This window comes from Clinocottus analis, unplaced genomic scaffold (genome assembly GCF_023055335.1).
Source record: "Clinocottus analis isolate CAN_PGR_092001 unplaced genomic scaffold, fCliAna1.0.p SCAF_4, whole genome shotgun sequence".
NCBI classification, from domain to species: domain Eukaryota; kingdom Metazoa; phylum Chordata; class Actinopteri; order Perciformes; family Cottidae; genus Clinocottus; species Clinocottus analis.
The window spans coordinates 18,708,552-18,723,047 of record NW_027176153.1 but is presented as its reverse complement, the minus strand read 5'-3'; the positions used below and the strand labels follow the sequence as shown (position 1 = coordinate 18,723,047).

At 49.1% G+C, this 14,496-nt stretch overlaps 1 protein-coding gene across 3 annotated transcripts in view; it reads left to right on the top strand.

The window, feature by feature from the left end:
• The window catches only part of LOC137801033 (cadherin-4-like), a 218,264-nt gene that overhangs the window by 44,864 nt on the left and 158,904 nt on the right, over nt 1-14,496 (top strand). Inside the window, exon 1 of one of the 3 annotated variants that reach the window (XM_068598428.1) lies at nt 12,747-12,774. The exons of the other annotated variants lie outside the window; for them this stretch is intronic. The gene's annotated coding sequence lies outside the window, so the exon portion shown is untranslated. Of the gene's footprint in view, nt 1-12,746; nt 12,775-14,496 lie in introns of those variants that run through there. 3 annotated transcript variants of the gene reach the window in all.

The window sequence follows — 14,496 nt, the reverse complement described above, 5'->3', positions numbered from 1 at the left end:
AGACTGAGTGGAGCTCTCTTCTCTCTCTCTCTCTCTCTCTCTCTCTCTCGCTCTCTCTCTCTCTCTCTCTCTCTCTCTCTCTCTCTCTCTCTCTCTCTCTCTCTCTGTGTTCGATTCCCCGACTGATTCTCGGCGCTCGTGATGCCTCCGCCGCGGCGCGCGCGCGGCGCTAATCCGGCGGCCGCTGCCACGGCGTCCGCGGCCCGACTCGCATCCCAACGGTCACGCGTGTGGGAGGCGTGTGCGTGGGTCCGGGGTCCGGACGGACGGTTAAAGTCACACTGCAGCTTTTGTTTGCCGATTTCATTTATATATATTTTTTGCAACGGCATGATGTCTTCAGACCGGATGAAAGTCTTCCGAGCAGCGGCCGCCGCCTCATTATGGATCCAGCGCCCGCTCCTCATCCCGGCGATGAATTATTCAAAACATGGCCCAAATGAATAATATTCCTTTTAAACTCTCTGTGCATCCCTTTATCTCTCCATCCATTCAAACTGTCTCACCCGCTGTGGCGAGCGTGTGGGAAGTTGACAACGGAGAGAAATCCGGTGCCAGAACCTTAAATGAAGGGACCGTCCGGTGTCGGCCCTCTAATGAACAGCGAGGGTTTTATTACCGGCGCTTTAATAAGCTTCCTCTGGTCGCTGCACGTCTCATTTACGCTCGCTCCAATATTGACCGGCAACGTTTGCGTTACATTTTCTCTGGTTGAGTTGCGATACAATTTCGTCGTTTAATAATAAATAAAAAAATCCCCCCGTATCCTTCACTTCCCTCTCTCTGTGAGTTCTGTCTCTCTTTCACCCCCCCCCCCCCCCCCGCTCGTTCCCCATCCCCCTCACACACACATTCATCTCCGCCCTATTGTCTTTCCTCCCCGCTCATTCACTGCCCACTTCCCCACCTCTCTCTCCATCTCCATCTCCGTCGTGTCTCCCGCGGTGACCGAACCATTTAAAAAAGAACGTTTAAAAAGGGGTGATGGAGGAGGTGAGGGAGGTGAGGAGCGATGGAGAGCGAGACAGAGACAGAGAGAGAGAGAGAGAGAGAGAGGGATGGAGTTGAAGGAGCGAAGGTGAAGGAGAAGGAGGAGAAGGCAGAGGTGTGAGGCAGGAGCAGCGGAGGCCTAAGCGATGCTGACAGGGACACATTTGCTCCAGAGCTGTGGAATTGTGTTGTGTGAAATTGAAACGGCGGAGCATCAGGAGCAGTTATTTGCAATAAATCTCAACTGCTTCAACACTTTGAAGGAGCCCACCCCCCTTCTCCTTCTCCTCCTACTCCACCACCACTGCCATCTCCACCATCCCTTCTCCCGCGTGTTTTTTTAAATTTTTTTTACCACAAGCTATTCTCTACCCGTCTCTCTCTCATCCCTCTCCGTCTCGTTCGGTCTTTCTTTCTCGCTCCTCTCCTCTCGTGTCAGCCATCCCCAAGCGTTGACCGGCGACGCTCGACCTTCTCTCATCCTCACCTCCCACCTTTAGCGTCGCACTAAGAACCCCCCCGGCCCCTCTCTCCGCCCCTCCTCAGCCAGTCAAAAAGCAGAATTAATTTGTTTAAATTTCATACGATTTTCATTTGTCCACCCACTCACACGTTAGCACGAGCGCTAACATTAGCACCTTTCGTACGGTCAATTTTTTTACATCAGGATGTGATGGAGAGTTTCTACCAATTAAAGGACATTTTTTTTAAAATAATATTCCACAGATGATTAGTCGAGCCCATTATTTCTTGTTTTAAATCCATCAACAGGTTTGTTCCACAGGAAAAGTGACATGAAGTTCGGCCCCGTCAGGGTTTTCAAGCTAGCTCCGAGATGCTGTGATTAAAGTATGAATTATTCTTGTCCTCTTGAACTATTCTCCACACACACACACACACACACTAATACACACACTCAGATGCACATGTAACTAAACACAAAGAAAACCCCCGTGCACAACGTCCTCTCCATCGTCTGCAGCAGGAACGGCCTCGGCGCCGCTCCAGAGAGCCGTTCTGAGGGCGATAACCGTAAATGGTGAATTTATGCTTTCTGCTCTACTTTCAGCCCAACGGGCATAATGACACATCTGAATAAGATGTAATGAGTTCGATCTATATTTACTCGGGGAGCCCTCGTCTCACTTGGCCGTGTCGTGAGACGGTTCGCTCTCCTGCTCGGGGGCCTCGGCGCTGAACGAAAGTGTCCGTTCCACGCCATGATTCCTCCAGAATCGAACGCCCGGCCGGCTGGCCGTGGGCATGTTTGACTGGCGGGATATGGGGGCAGTGGGGGTAGTTCCCCCCCCTCTTCCCCCCTCTCTCTCTTCAAGTATTATAATAATGAATAATTTACCCGGGGAGTGTTTCTCAACACTTTGACTTAAGGGCCGTGCAGACGCACAATTTCACTCCTCAGCTTTAGTCGCTCTGCTGAGATTCAAGTAGTTTGTGCAATTACGCTTGTGTTTGAGATGTGTAATATATTCTTTAATCAGCCGTAGAGTATAAGCCGGGTCCTCTTACATCCTTCATATTATGCCAGGCTGAGTTGTTATTTGCCATTTGTAAATGCACACAGGAGCTTTTGCATCTTTTTTTTGGATACATAGGAATATATATAAAATGATGTGTGTGTGTGTGTGTGTGTGTGTGTGTGTGCGTGTGTGTGTGTGTGTGTGTCTCTGTAAGGTCTGTTCGGCCAAATGTTTAGACTTAATTACTCCATGTTACCAGCCCAAGGAACTCTCATTGGCTGTGTGACGCATTCAGGCTCCTAAGGGGAATGTTAACATGCAATATAAACTACAATCCTTTCCATTAATTATACCAGACCACAGAAACACTCGTATCAGCAGGCATGAAAGTTGTGTTAATCCACACTTCTGTTTTTGTATTAATATTGATGTGTTCATGAGGAAAAAAAGGGAAAAAGCCGGGCTCTGATTACTGAGACCTCCAGGCTTTTGATGGAGGGCTGTGGGGATTTCTGAAAAATGCATGAAACATAAAAGTAATATGAAAAGTTTATTAACTCTAAACATCCCAGTGCCAGGCGCACTTGCGGTTACACACCGCTAATTAAAAAAAAGAAAAATACATTTTCACGCTCCCCGCGGAACACAAAGCTTGATGTTACGAGCGTCTGTTGTCGTTTCCTGCATTTATTTTGTGTTTACCTCGTACCGCACGCGAGATGCTCCGTGACACTCGATAGCATGCGCGCAATTCTCTTTCTTTCTTTAAAAAAAAAAAATCAATTTGCATTTTTTTTTCTCCCCTAAGCACGCTCCCTGGAGTTCTGTCACTTTTTTTTGTCTTGAGCGACGCCGGGAGGAGGAAGAGGCGTCGCATCGCTGACAGGCCGGCGCTCGCGGTTCTCTAAAAGCACTGCGCTCGCTCGACGCGGGGAGCTAATGTGTTTGACCCCTCGTTCCCCAAAGGAAGTGCTTCACTGCGCCTGTAGATGAATGAATCAGCATGTTTATAAGAGCTCCTCATCAGTCACACCATTTTCCTTTCTCCCTGTTCCTTTTAAAAAAAATCTATGCTCTTCTGTGTCTTCGCGGTGTCCTGTCTAAGTGACGCTAAACAGTCGCTAGCTAAGCTCAATATCTATATGTCGGGGTTGATGTGATGTCACGCTTTTGATTCTGAAATAAGACGCGTGGGCGTAGTCCGCTCGTCGCAGTGGGGGAAATGAGTGCTGGTCTCAGATCAGCGTTCAGCAAACCATCTGGCCCTTTGGATCTTCACCTCCTCTGAAGGCTGATGTGAGCTAGTTGGTCACTTTTTCTTCTTCCATCACCTTTTTTTTTTCTCTCGCACAAGGCGCTGGAGGCTGACGTTTTAATGCTTCTCCCTTATGGATTTTTTTTTTTTTGCCTCACAAAGGCCCAGTTTATTCTCAGCGTCTCTGCTCACGTAGTGACACAAAGAGTACATGAAATGTTAACTCTTCAGGCTCGCTCACCACGCTGCTGCTCCCTGATCTCTCTCTCTCGCTCTCTCTCTCTCTCTCTCTCTCTCTCTCTCTCTCTCTCTCTCTCTCTCTCTCTCTCTCTGTCTCTTCCATCTCTGTTGTGATCCTTTTCTGTTTGGCTCATTTTCATACATATTACATATTCCCTGCTATTATCTATTTCCTGCCTCGGCTCAAGAGTCACTCTTTTCTCTCATCAGGGAATGGCTTTACGACGCAGCCAATGCCAGCTGCACTGTCACGCGTGTGTGTGTGTGTGTGTGTGTGTGTGTGTGTGTGTGTGTGTGTGTGTGTGTGAACTCTTGCAGAGTATCAGCCTGTGTTTGTCTTTGGGATGGCATGTGGGATTTTACTTCAAAATATGAGGTCACCTTGTAAAAAAAGAAGTCCTGTTGTGTGAGTTCCTGTGTTTCTACTGTGCGGTCTTCAAGGTTTCCCTGCGGTTGCGTCAGAGCGAAACTTTCAGGTAAACGTGCAGAATGAGGAGGATTCGCTGGTTGTGGTGTGTAAACGCAGCGACGAGAGATGGATGTGCATCGGTTTATATTCCCACAGAACTATGACTCGTTGGTATTTCATACTTTTGCATCTCCATTGGAACGTTGATATGAAAAGAAAAAAAACAACTACTTTTGACGCATGCAGGAGAGGTCAGCCGTACAAATGGCCAACTCGTGAGTCAGAGATAGAAGAGACGCAGGTGTGTTCTCTCAGAAAGGTCTCTACATCGTTATGCGCCCTGAACCTCTCGCAAACACCTCTGTGTCCTCCCGTCGCCGCAGCAATGAGCGATGAGGGTCAGCGCTCGGGTTAAATGACGAGGCTCAAAACCCGATGACGACAGTAACCCAGTGACGGGAGAAGAATGCCCGCGGCCCGACGAAATTCATCCCACACCACACCCACGTATTAACATTCACAGGTGGAAATACAGCACACAGTATCACACACTCACCCAGAGAGAGAGAGAGAGAGAGAGAGAGCGAGAGAGAGGGATGGTTGTACATGCAGGCTCAGGAACCGGCCAGGTAAGTGAGCCTATCCCCCTACGGCAGAGCTGAGAGGCTGCTCAGCGATCAGTGAAATGGAGTGTTGCTCCGCTCAGTCTGAGCTTCATCCTCTGGTCCGTCTCCCACCGAGACGGAGCCGTGTCTGACACCACCGCTGACACCACCACCGCCGCCGCCACCTCCGCCACCCCCATCACCACCACAGGGTCCTAATGCCCGCTGTCACGCCTGCCTGCAGGAGCAGCGCACTCTTCAGATCCTTTTGTTTTTAATTCGGCATTGGCTGCCTCCTCTAGAGACTTGAAGGTCTTGACTTTTTTTGTTTTTTTTCTTCCTGCGTGCCGCGTGCTTCACAGCCCAAATCTTTAAATGATCTACCAGCAACATCACCACAGTTTCAATATCTAAAATATCTGCAGCACAACAAAAGTGAATATTTCTTTCTAACTCACACTTCCTGTGTCTCTTTCAAAATAAATGCCCTCTCGCGTCTTTCTGCGGACAAGAATCCCTTCTTTTGTTGTCTTTGATCTTGAACTGGTGACTGCTATTAGTGATATTTCCAAATGAGCACACGCCTCTTAACGTTGTGTCACTTGAATCAACTTCCCAGTACAAACATGTAAAGAGCGTTGCTGGTTGAGGGAGGGACCATCGGTTAAGTTTTTAGGCATCGACCTCAAACTACTCGAGTAGTTTGGGTCCAAACAAACCGGGTCACCGGCGAGCACGGACGCCTGGTCCAATCCTAGAGCTTGAAATGCTGATGCATAATCTATGATCTATGTCCAGCCGAGCAAAGCGGTGGGATTCAGAGCAACGAGCGAACGCTTCTCTGTGAGGTTGAGAAAATGATTCAACCTCAACTCCTTTTAGAAGGTGTTAAAAAAACAAAACAGTGAGACATAAGGCCTTTCACCAGTGGAAATGTGTCTGCACGCATGTGTTTGTCTTCGTGTGTGTGTGTGTGTGTGTGTGTGTGTGTGTGTGTTGTGTCAGTATGTGTATCAGTTTGGTCTGTAGCAGAGGGCGGTGTCAGTTCTAATCTGGGACAAAGCAGGGATGGAAAGGTCAACTCTGCGGTGAAACACAGAGATAGAGACACACACACACACACACACACACACACACACACACACATTGAGACACACACAGACACAAAGATAGAGACACACACACAAGATATAGGCGCAGACAAGCACATATATAGACGCATTGAAAAGCAAGCACACAAAAGAAGATATTCATGGGAAACATGACTCATGTGAAAAGGTTAAGATTCACACTGGGGATTCGCAGGTGTATGCCACCTGTGTGTGTGTGTGTGTGTGTGTGCGCGTGTGCGTGCGTGTGTGTGTGTGTGTGTGTGTGTGGAAGAGGGTTGAGAGTGCCGTTGGAACCTCGTGATATTCCTCATGGGAGACGAGCAGACAATGTACCGGCGGAGCGGGAGGGAAGCGGAAGAGAGAGAATGGGACAGGAAGAGAGCCGAGAGAGTTGAGTGTGAATTTCCTTAAAGTGCTCCATTTGGTGAATCATTATTTTCACTAAAGCTGCAAAGAGCATTTATTTCCCCAAAGGAGTCGCTGCTATCCCCACTCCATCCATCCTGCCTCCGTTCCTTTCTTCCAGAATGCCACCTAGTGTCCATCATTTTTTTTGTTGTGTTTTTTTACGGATGACTTTTCCGCACTTGGAGCTCAGGGAGCGCCTGTGATATTTTAAAATGAACCTCAAGCCTCTCAGTGTATCCTTCATAAATAATACATCGTAAAGAAAAAAAAAGGACCAAATCACCGTTCCATATTCATAACATTGTCTGCTGCCTCTCTTTGCTTATGTTTATTTTTTGTTTTCCCAGCGAGGACCGCTGATCCGAGCTGATAGATCGCGTCCGCGAACCCACGGAGCCGCATTGCTTACTCGTGCATATCTGTCGCGGCGGTGATGGCGTCCTCTCGGCGGGATCCGGGCCGCGGCCACACAATCAGCCCCGTGTGATAAATAGGAAACGCGGAGAGAACAAACCTCCGCTGTCACTGCAAATAGACATCTGTGGGGGCGCCTTCAGGCCGGCGGAGGCTTCCTCTTACACATAAACACTCTTGATACCGCGCGGCCCCCAAAACACACACACACACGCACACACACACACACGCAATCCGCCTCCTCCCCACTGATTTAGTTGTTCGGGAGGTTACTTTCCTCTCCCGCGTATTATTTCGATCGGAAAATAAAAACAACAAACGCCTGCGCTCCCTCTGGATTCGGAGATAAGCAGATTGGTCTGTCTTTCGGGCGAAGACAAAAAGGAGCTCAGTCCACACAAACGTTTTTTTTTTGTTGTTGATAAAAACGACACCAGGGCCGGTGGTGGAGGAGCTCACAGGAGCCTCAGTAGCTTACAACTAATGCCAGAAAATGTCACTTCCCGTATCAACTTGAAAGATACGCAGATTCCTTCCCAGGTAGCCAGCGGTTTCTCATCTAAGCCTCGTGCCGCCATTTTTATGCCGGCTGTTTTGATGTTTATTGTTCTTTATGCGTATTCCAAACCGCAGCGGCGTCACCTACAATTAAAAAACATGTTTTTTTTAAATGTCATTTGTGAGCAAGACATCAGTTTCCTGCGCCGCTGTGGCTCGTCGGGTGGCTCCCGTTTCATTTCTGGTTGGACTCGGCGTCGGCCGTGTTTCGCTCTCCCCGTGTTTCGCTCTCCCGCTGTCTCTCTTTATCTCTCCGAGAACAAGGCGGCGAAGTTTGGGCAGACGGCGCGGCTCCGCCGAGCGCTTGAAATGCTAATCAGAATTGATCTGGATGTGGATATTTATTAAGAAAGAAAAAAAAAGAGAGAGAATCTGCGGTGATTGCTTTCACGGCGCTCAGTGTGGGGCTGATTCAAAGCATCATAAATATTAATGCTGGACGCCCATCAGAGATGGCACGACGCTGACAGTCCCGTGATTACCCGCTGAGGAACCTGTGCGAGCCAGTGGTTCAGACACACACACACACACACACACACACACACACACACACACACACACACACACACTGCATTAGGCGAGTGAGAGGCCTAATTGAAAACATAAACAGTGGCGCTTACGTGTGCGGCGACGGGTTGATTGAGATGCACACTCGTTCGTACCTGGTTGAGCTTTATCAGGAGACCTGATGGAGGAGGTCCAGTCTGTCATCGACACAGCTGGAGGCCTTGTGTGTGTGTGTGTGTGTGTGTATGGGTGAGACTTAGAGGCCAGATACGTTCTTGAAAGAGCAAAATTGACAAGAAAAAACGTAATTTGTGGATCAGTCTTAATAACCACTATGTATAGGTAGATGTGTGTGTGTGCGTGTGTGCGTGTGTGTGTGTGTGTGTGTGTGTGTATCGCTAAATCTGGCCATGGTTTAGTGTACATCTGCATTGTGGCTGGTGTTCGTTGCTCAACATCTTGTTTACTTCTCCGCAGCAGGCGACAGAGACGTTTTAATCGTTAGTTCAACTCAGACAACTTTCAAGTCTCACGCTGGCTTTTGAACATGTTTTTCTCGTCTCACTTGCTTTTCTCACATATGTGCACCAACACACACACACGCACACATGCACGCCCACATACACACACACGTGTTCTTACTAGCTTGAAGTGGGGCTCAGCGACGTGGGGAAAAAAAACATGTCTTTTTTTAGCAAACACCCTGATTTCAATGTTGCGATGACATTGTAGGGTTGACACACAATATTGACACAATTAAATAATCTTCTGTAATGTGGATATAATCATGACAGTAAGTGGTTGAAGAGCTGAAGAAAATAGCATCACTTTGTCCTAATACAGCCATTGAAACCCGGAAAGAACATCACGTATGCCATTGTGCTGCCTTTACGACCTTTTTCATTTTTGTTTAATTAATGGTTGTTTATTTCCAGACATAGTTGGCAATATGATGTTCCTGTTTGTGCCCTGTTATGGCTTCTGGTTGAGTAAACATTTGGACAGCGGACCGCGTGCTCCACCGGGAAGCTTCGTAGAAACAATGTCGTGAGTGCTGTAAATATACAAATATGCGATGTATATTTATATTTTGCTACTGTGAAATGTTACTTTAAGAATGTGGACTGGATGTTTGTCTTGTTTTTGTTTGCAGTTTTCACCAGCGTGACTGAGGAAAGAGTCACAGTAAATGGGTGAAACTTACTACAATCTCTGTCTTCATTGACTGCGGTTCAACTCTGTGTTTAGTCCAGAGTTTCAACACTGCAGCCTCATTACAACATATAGAAGTCTGAGCCAATGGGTCGTCTCATGTTACGGTATCAGGGCTCAGCAAAGATTTATTTCCTTATTCATACATATAAACACATCTCTGGTAAACACCAAAACTTTCTTGGAGGACACGCTCTTGGTGTATTCCGCCATCTCAGAGACACAACAGTTTCTCATCGAACGCCTTCTGAAACGACCCCTGGACACAAGCAGGCCCCGCCTGCCTTTTGAAGGGTGCCATCGGCTAAGCAATGCACGTCTGTATTGATGCACATCGTTGGCAGTCTGCGGGTAAGATCCACAGAACGCATCCAGGCCCATGGAGGAAATCAATGGCTCCCATCTCTGCTCGCTGCTAACTGATTGGAGGTCAGGGGACGGATGCTGTTTATTACCTCATTATTGGCTCTGTGCAGATTATTCATCGGAGGTGCGGCGTCATAATCCACTGCCTCCTACAGGTCAGGTCTCATTGTCCAGAGTTCACGCTAACATTGACTGCAAACTGTCTTTTGACCCACTTTTGGCATCAGTGATCAATGTTTCTTTTTCTCCCCCTCGCACCCACATCCACGCTCAAGTCAAGCAGGACTCTAACGATCTGATTCCGTATGGGACGGAGGGGAAAACATCTTTGCCGTCTTGCATTTTGAGTACCAGTCCAGGCCGCGCCCGAGACGAGAGGAGAGAGAGGGAAGTTGCGCGCAAGTAATCTGACACGCTGTGCGGTCGCGTAACATAAATGCACAGGTGCATCCACGCCGTTAGGATTCGGGAGGTGTTTCTCTCTCCGTCTTGCTCAAGGACGCATGAGAAGGATAAGCGGGACTCTGGCGTCGAACCGGGCGACCCCGCTCCGCCCACTGACGCCGTGGCGGTTGATCTGTTTCGAGATCCGCCGGCGCTCGCGTCCCCTCTGCAGGGAGGAGGGCGAGGCGGGGAACGGTTCAACCAGCGAGAGCCGGTAGCTGTAAACAACTTGAACGTGGCCGTGATGTCGCCCGGCGCTAGAGAGAGAGAGAGAGAGAGAGAGAGAGAGAGAGAGAGAGAAAGAGAGAGAGAGGGAGGCTGTATCTGCCTGTCGGCCTCCCCCGCCTGCCCCTCCAGCTGTCAGCCATGGCCCTCTCTAACAAGGAGAGGCAGGGCTAATTGAATCCTAAACACTTCCTCCTTCTGCTTATCCCGGTCTTTCACTGCCACCGCTCCTGACTCTCCCACCTTCGCTGAAGGGAGAGGTTAGACCTCAGGCTTCTACCGGCACGACGTTATTACTCTGTTCCCCCCCCCCCCCTTCTCTCCACACATTCGCCGTACCGCTCCTCCTCCTCCTCCTCCTCCTCCTTCTCCCTCTCATCACTTTTATCTCCAGTGGTTCCGTCTTTCCCATGGCCCAGGGCTTAATTGCTGTTATCCTATTACTGTTTTAATGGTCCGTTAGCGCTGAATTTGGTTGATGAAAATGTACGAGCATAACTGTTTGTGCGTTGCTCTCGCGGTGCTTTTGACCGGCATAAACAGATGTCAGCGCGACTCGCGCGCCGCGCCTCTCCGCTCCGTCTCTCGCGTTTCTTTCTTTCTTTCTTTTTTCGCGGCTCCGTTGCGATGAAAACAAAGCGGGCTCCGGCGGTCCACTCCAAAGCTTCCCGGGGGTCGCGATCTCAATCTTGGCACAGCTTGCCGAGGGCCCCGAAGACCAACGCGCTTAACGGAAGTAAAAACATATTTTCAACGAAATAAAGTACATTAATGAATAAAACAACAAGAGTAATTGCGCGCTGGCTCTGAGCTCGGTGTGGGCCAAGACGGGAACTCTTTGTTCTCCGGCGCGGCCTTTGTTTGTGAACAGTAACCCCTGCTGCAGCCGACACATGAGAGCTGCTTGAAAGAAAGCTCTATGAATATCAATCACAGCTGGGAGTCTGAGTCAAACCCGGCTCCTTAGGCGCTCTGATACAATGGTCAAGGTGGGCCAGATTACAATTGATTAAAGTTCTCTGCTGCAAAGGTCTGATCGTTTTTTATTAAAGAAAGTAAATACAACGTGGAGGCCCTTTAACTCCCAGTGGCTTCAGCTCGTGTTTGGTGGGCAGGAGGCATCGCTGGCGTCCCTCCGCCCTGACGGTCAACTTTCCAGTAATGACAGATGAGCCGAGGCGCCGCTCCCCCCTCGCCCCCTCACCCGCCGCCACGCTGCGTCCTCTGATGTTAATGGCCTCTGATGCTCTGATAGACAGAAACATGTCCAGAGATAAATCATTCAGAGGTCATCGGTGGAGCTGTCACTCATGCGCTCTGACGACGACCTGTCTGGTCCTCCGATTCCCTCCGTCTCGTTCGCCCGCTGTCTGTCCGTTCTTTTCCATTCCCCTCGCCCCCTCCTTTCTCTCTCTCTCTCTCACTCCTCTGGTTTCGGACCTTTCCCTCCGCCTGGTCACCGCTGACCCACACCGCCCTCTGCCCTCGGCGCGAGCTGCTCAGCTAAATCGGGCGCCGACGGGCCGCGAGGCAACGGGAGCTTTTCATTTTATTAAACACAGTCCACGTCCACGGAGGAAAAGCACTGTTGTTTTCATATATAGGGGATTCATTATTAACGAACGACGTCATGCTTGTTGCAAGCTGATGAGTACCAGTACACACACGCGCACACACACACACACTTTGCAGTTTCCCGCGACAAACACATCTTATAAAATGGATTTCCAGTAATTACCGCTGTCATCGCACCCCCCCCCCCCACCACCCTTCTCTTTATTTTCTCCTGGCTGTTGTGGGTTTAAGTGGCTGTTCTGTGGAACAAGACAAGCAGTGCCCCATAATGAAGTGTTTAATATTTGATGCCATTGGATTTCACAGCTAATAAAAGCTGCGTGTGTGCCTCCATTAGCCCTCCGTCCGGGCTTGAGAATAGTGCTGCATGGCTGCACCATGTAAATCACAATCTGTCCACCGGCCAGCTAATGGGGCGGCCCCCAAAAAAAAAAAAAAAATATCCGCCATGATAGAAAGTAACAATGCATACACTATTTTTGAGAGTTTTACAATCACAGATTATAAATTATTCACCGCCTGTGCTTTATGGTGTTTTGGTGCTTGGCTGTTGGTGCCGGGGGGACGTGGAGATATTTAGTTGGAGGAGAGCTATCTGTGAAAGAATATTCCAGAGGTGTGAGACCATTGTGTGTATCTGTATTTAGGAGGGAGAGATGGTAAGAGAGAAAGAGAGAGAGAGAGAGAGAGAGAGAGAGAGAAAAAAGGGAAAACACAGGGGCTTGATCTTATGCAGTATTGATGCTGCCAACGTTCAGCTGCCAATGCAACTTTCAGGAGAGAAAAGAAATCTAACAAAGCTGAGGCAGACCTGTATTCATGACTCAAGTCAAGTCGACACACACCTGTGTGTGTGTGTGTGTGTGTGTGTGTGTGTTTTGTGTTATATGATCTGTATCTAAAAGGCGTGTTACTAACTGAGACTCTTCTTTCTTTACATGTCTCTCCACCACGTTGACGTCGTCTTGGAAAACAGGTAAGAAAACAATTATTTAATTATTCAAACCCCCCCTCCATCGCTCCCTTCTTCTGTCTTTGCTCCCGAGGGAGAATGTAAGTATGTAAGTAAGTGCCCACAAATATCGCCGCTTGCCGCGGCGCGTAAAGTCATGACCGCCATTGATTGTGGAAGCCGTGGTGTCGGCGGTGAGGTTCATGATGGGCTGAGTCCAGCAGATCGCAGCGGCTTGTGAGGATGTCTCAGTGTGTAAGCGGCACTGAATAGCCGGCCTGAATGGTGAACAACACCTTCCTTTCTTCATACATAGACATATATACATATATATGTGTGTATCACAGCAATCGGCAGGGGGGGGGGGGGCGGCTCTCATGAAATGGCAGCCGCAGCCGACACATTCCCACGGCGTGGAAGGTCTTTCATCGGCGGCGGCGGCGACGATGGAGCCGTACCTTCCCTCGTCTTGCGTTTACCAACTGTTTGGTATTCACACGTCGCGTTCCCGTCCGCTTTTATCTGCAGCTCCAACAAACTTCCCCACCGCGGGAAGATCTTAGCACCCGCTTCATACGAGTCAACCGAGCAATTCACACGCGCACCGCGCCGCCTTTTCTTTTTTCGCGCCGTTTCCAATCCGCGGCGCCGTGACAACTATCGCGTGGGATTCTTTATTTAGGACGGCGAAGTGTGGAAAGCTGTTGCATTGTGATGAAAGCAGGAGTCCTCCTGCCAGCCAAAGGACCTGGACAAGAAGTGCTTCCGATCATTGTTTAATAGCAGTGATTGCATGAATCTGAACGCAACCAAACGCAGCGTTACGAGCGAAACCCGGGGCACAAATCTCCATTTTTTTTCTTCCTTCTCCGTTTACCATCTCTTGGCCGATGCAATTCAATATCCGCTGAACAAATGTGATCCCGCGCGGCGAGACGCGTATCAGCGCAGGTGAAAGGAAAACGCCTCGCCGGTCCGTCCCACACGTGCGATCGCTGCCTTCCCCCCCGAGCGCGAGCTGCGTTCGAGGGCGATGCCAGTCACGCTTATGCGGAGGGTTTTAATTTGAAGATACTCGCCGTCAAAAAAAAAGACCGGCGCTCCCCGCTAAGGAAGCAGCGCTCCCCCTCCAATTATATTTAGATTACAGAGTTGGAACTAGCTGGCGTTAGAGCTATTATTTAGGGAGGAGTAAAGGTTAGAAAGACTCCCTGGAGGAGCCACGTTCAGCAGAGTCATTAGCTGAGCGACCATGGAGCATTACAATGAACGGTTTATTTTCATTCCCTCCATCTTTTGCATGAGGCAACGCGGCCGTGTGTGATCACTGTGGACCGTGGACTCATTAATGCAGCGTTTTCAGCAGCTTGTTGTGCCTCTTTGGTGCTGCAAGTCAACTCTGACCACCGCTTTCATTTCTATGACGAACGATGAATACATCATGAGATGCGCTTGGCTTGTTACACGTGTTACGACGTACAGAGGACGGCGGCTGGTCTCCCACCACTAGCTCTCCATACACACACACACACACATATATATGGATGTGTGTGTGTGTGTGTGTGTGTGCTACCAAAGCACTACGAGACATTTAAAACGGCTGCAAAACCAATGGAGCTCTGCTCAAATAGTCAACAATCAACTTGCCGAAATTGTAGGCGATCGCTAAAATATTGAGCACGATCGGAGAATTCGGAATGAAAATCTCAGCACTCTTTATTAATAAATACAACATGAACTCTGTGA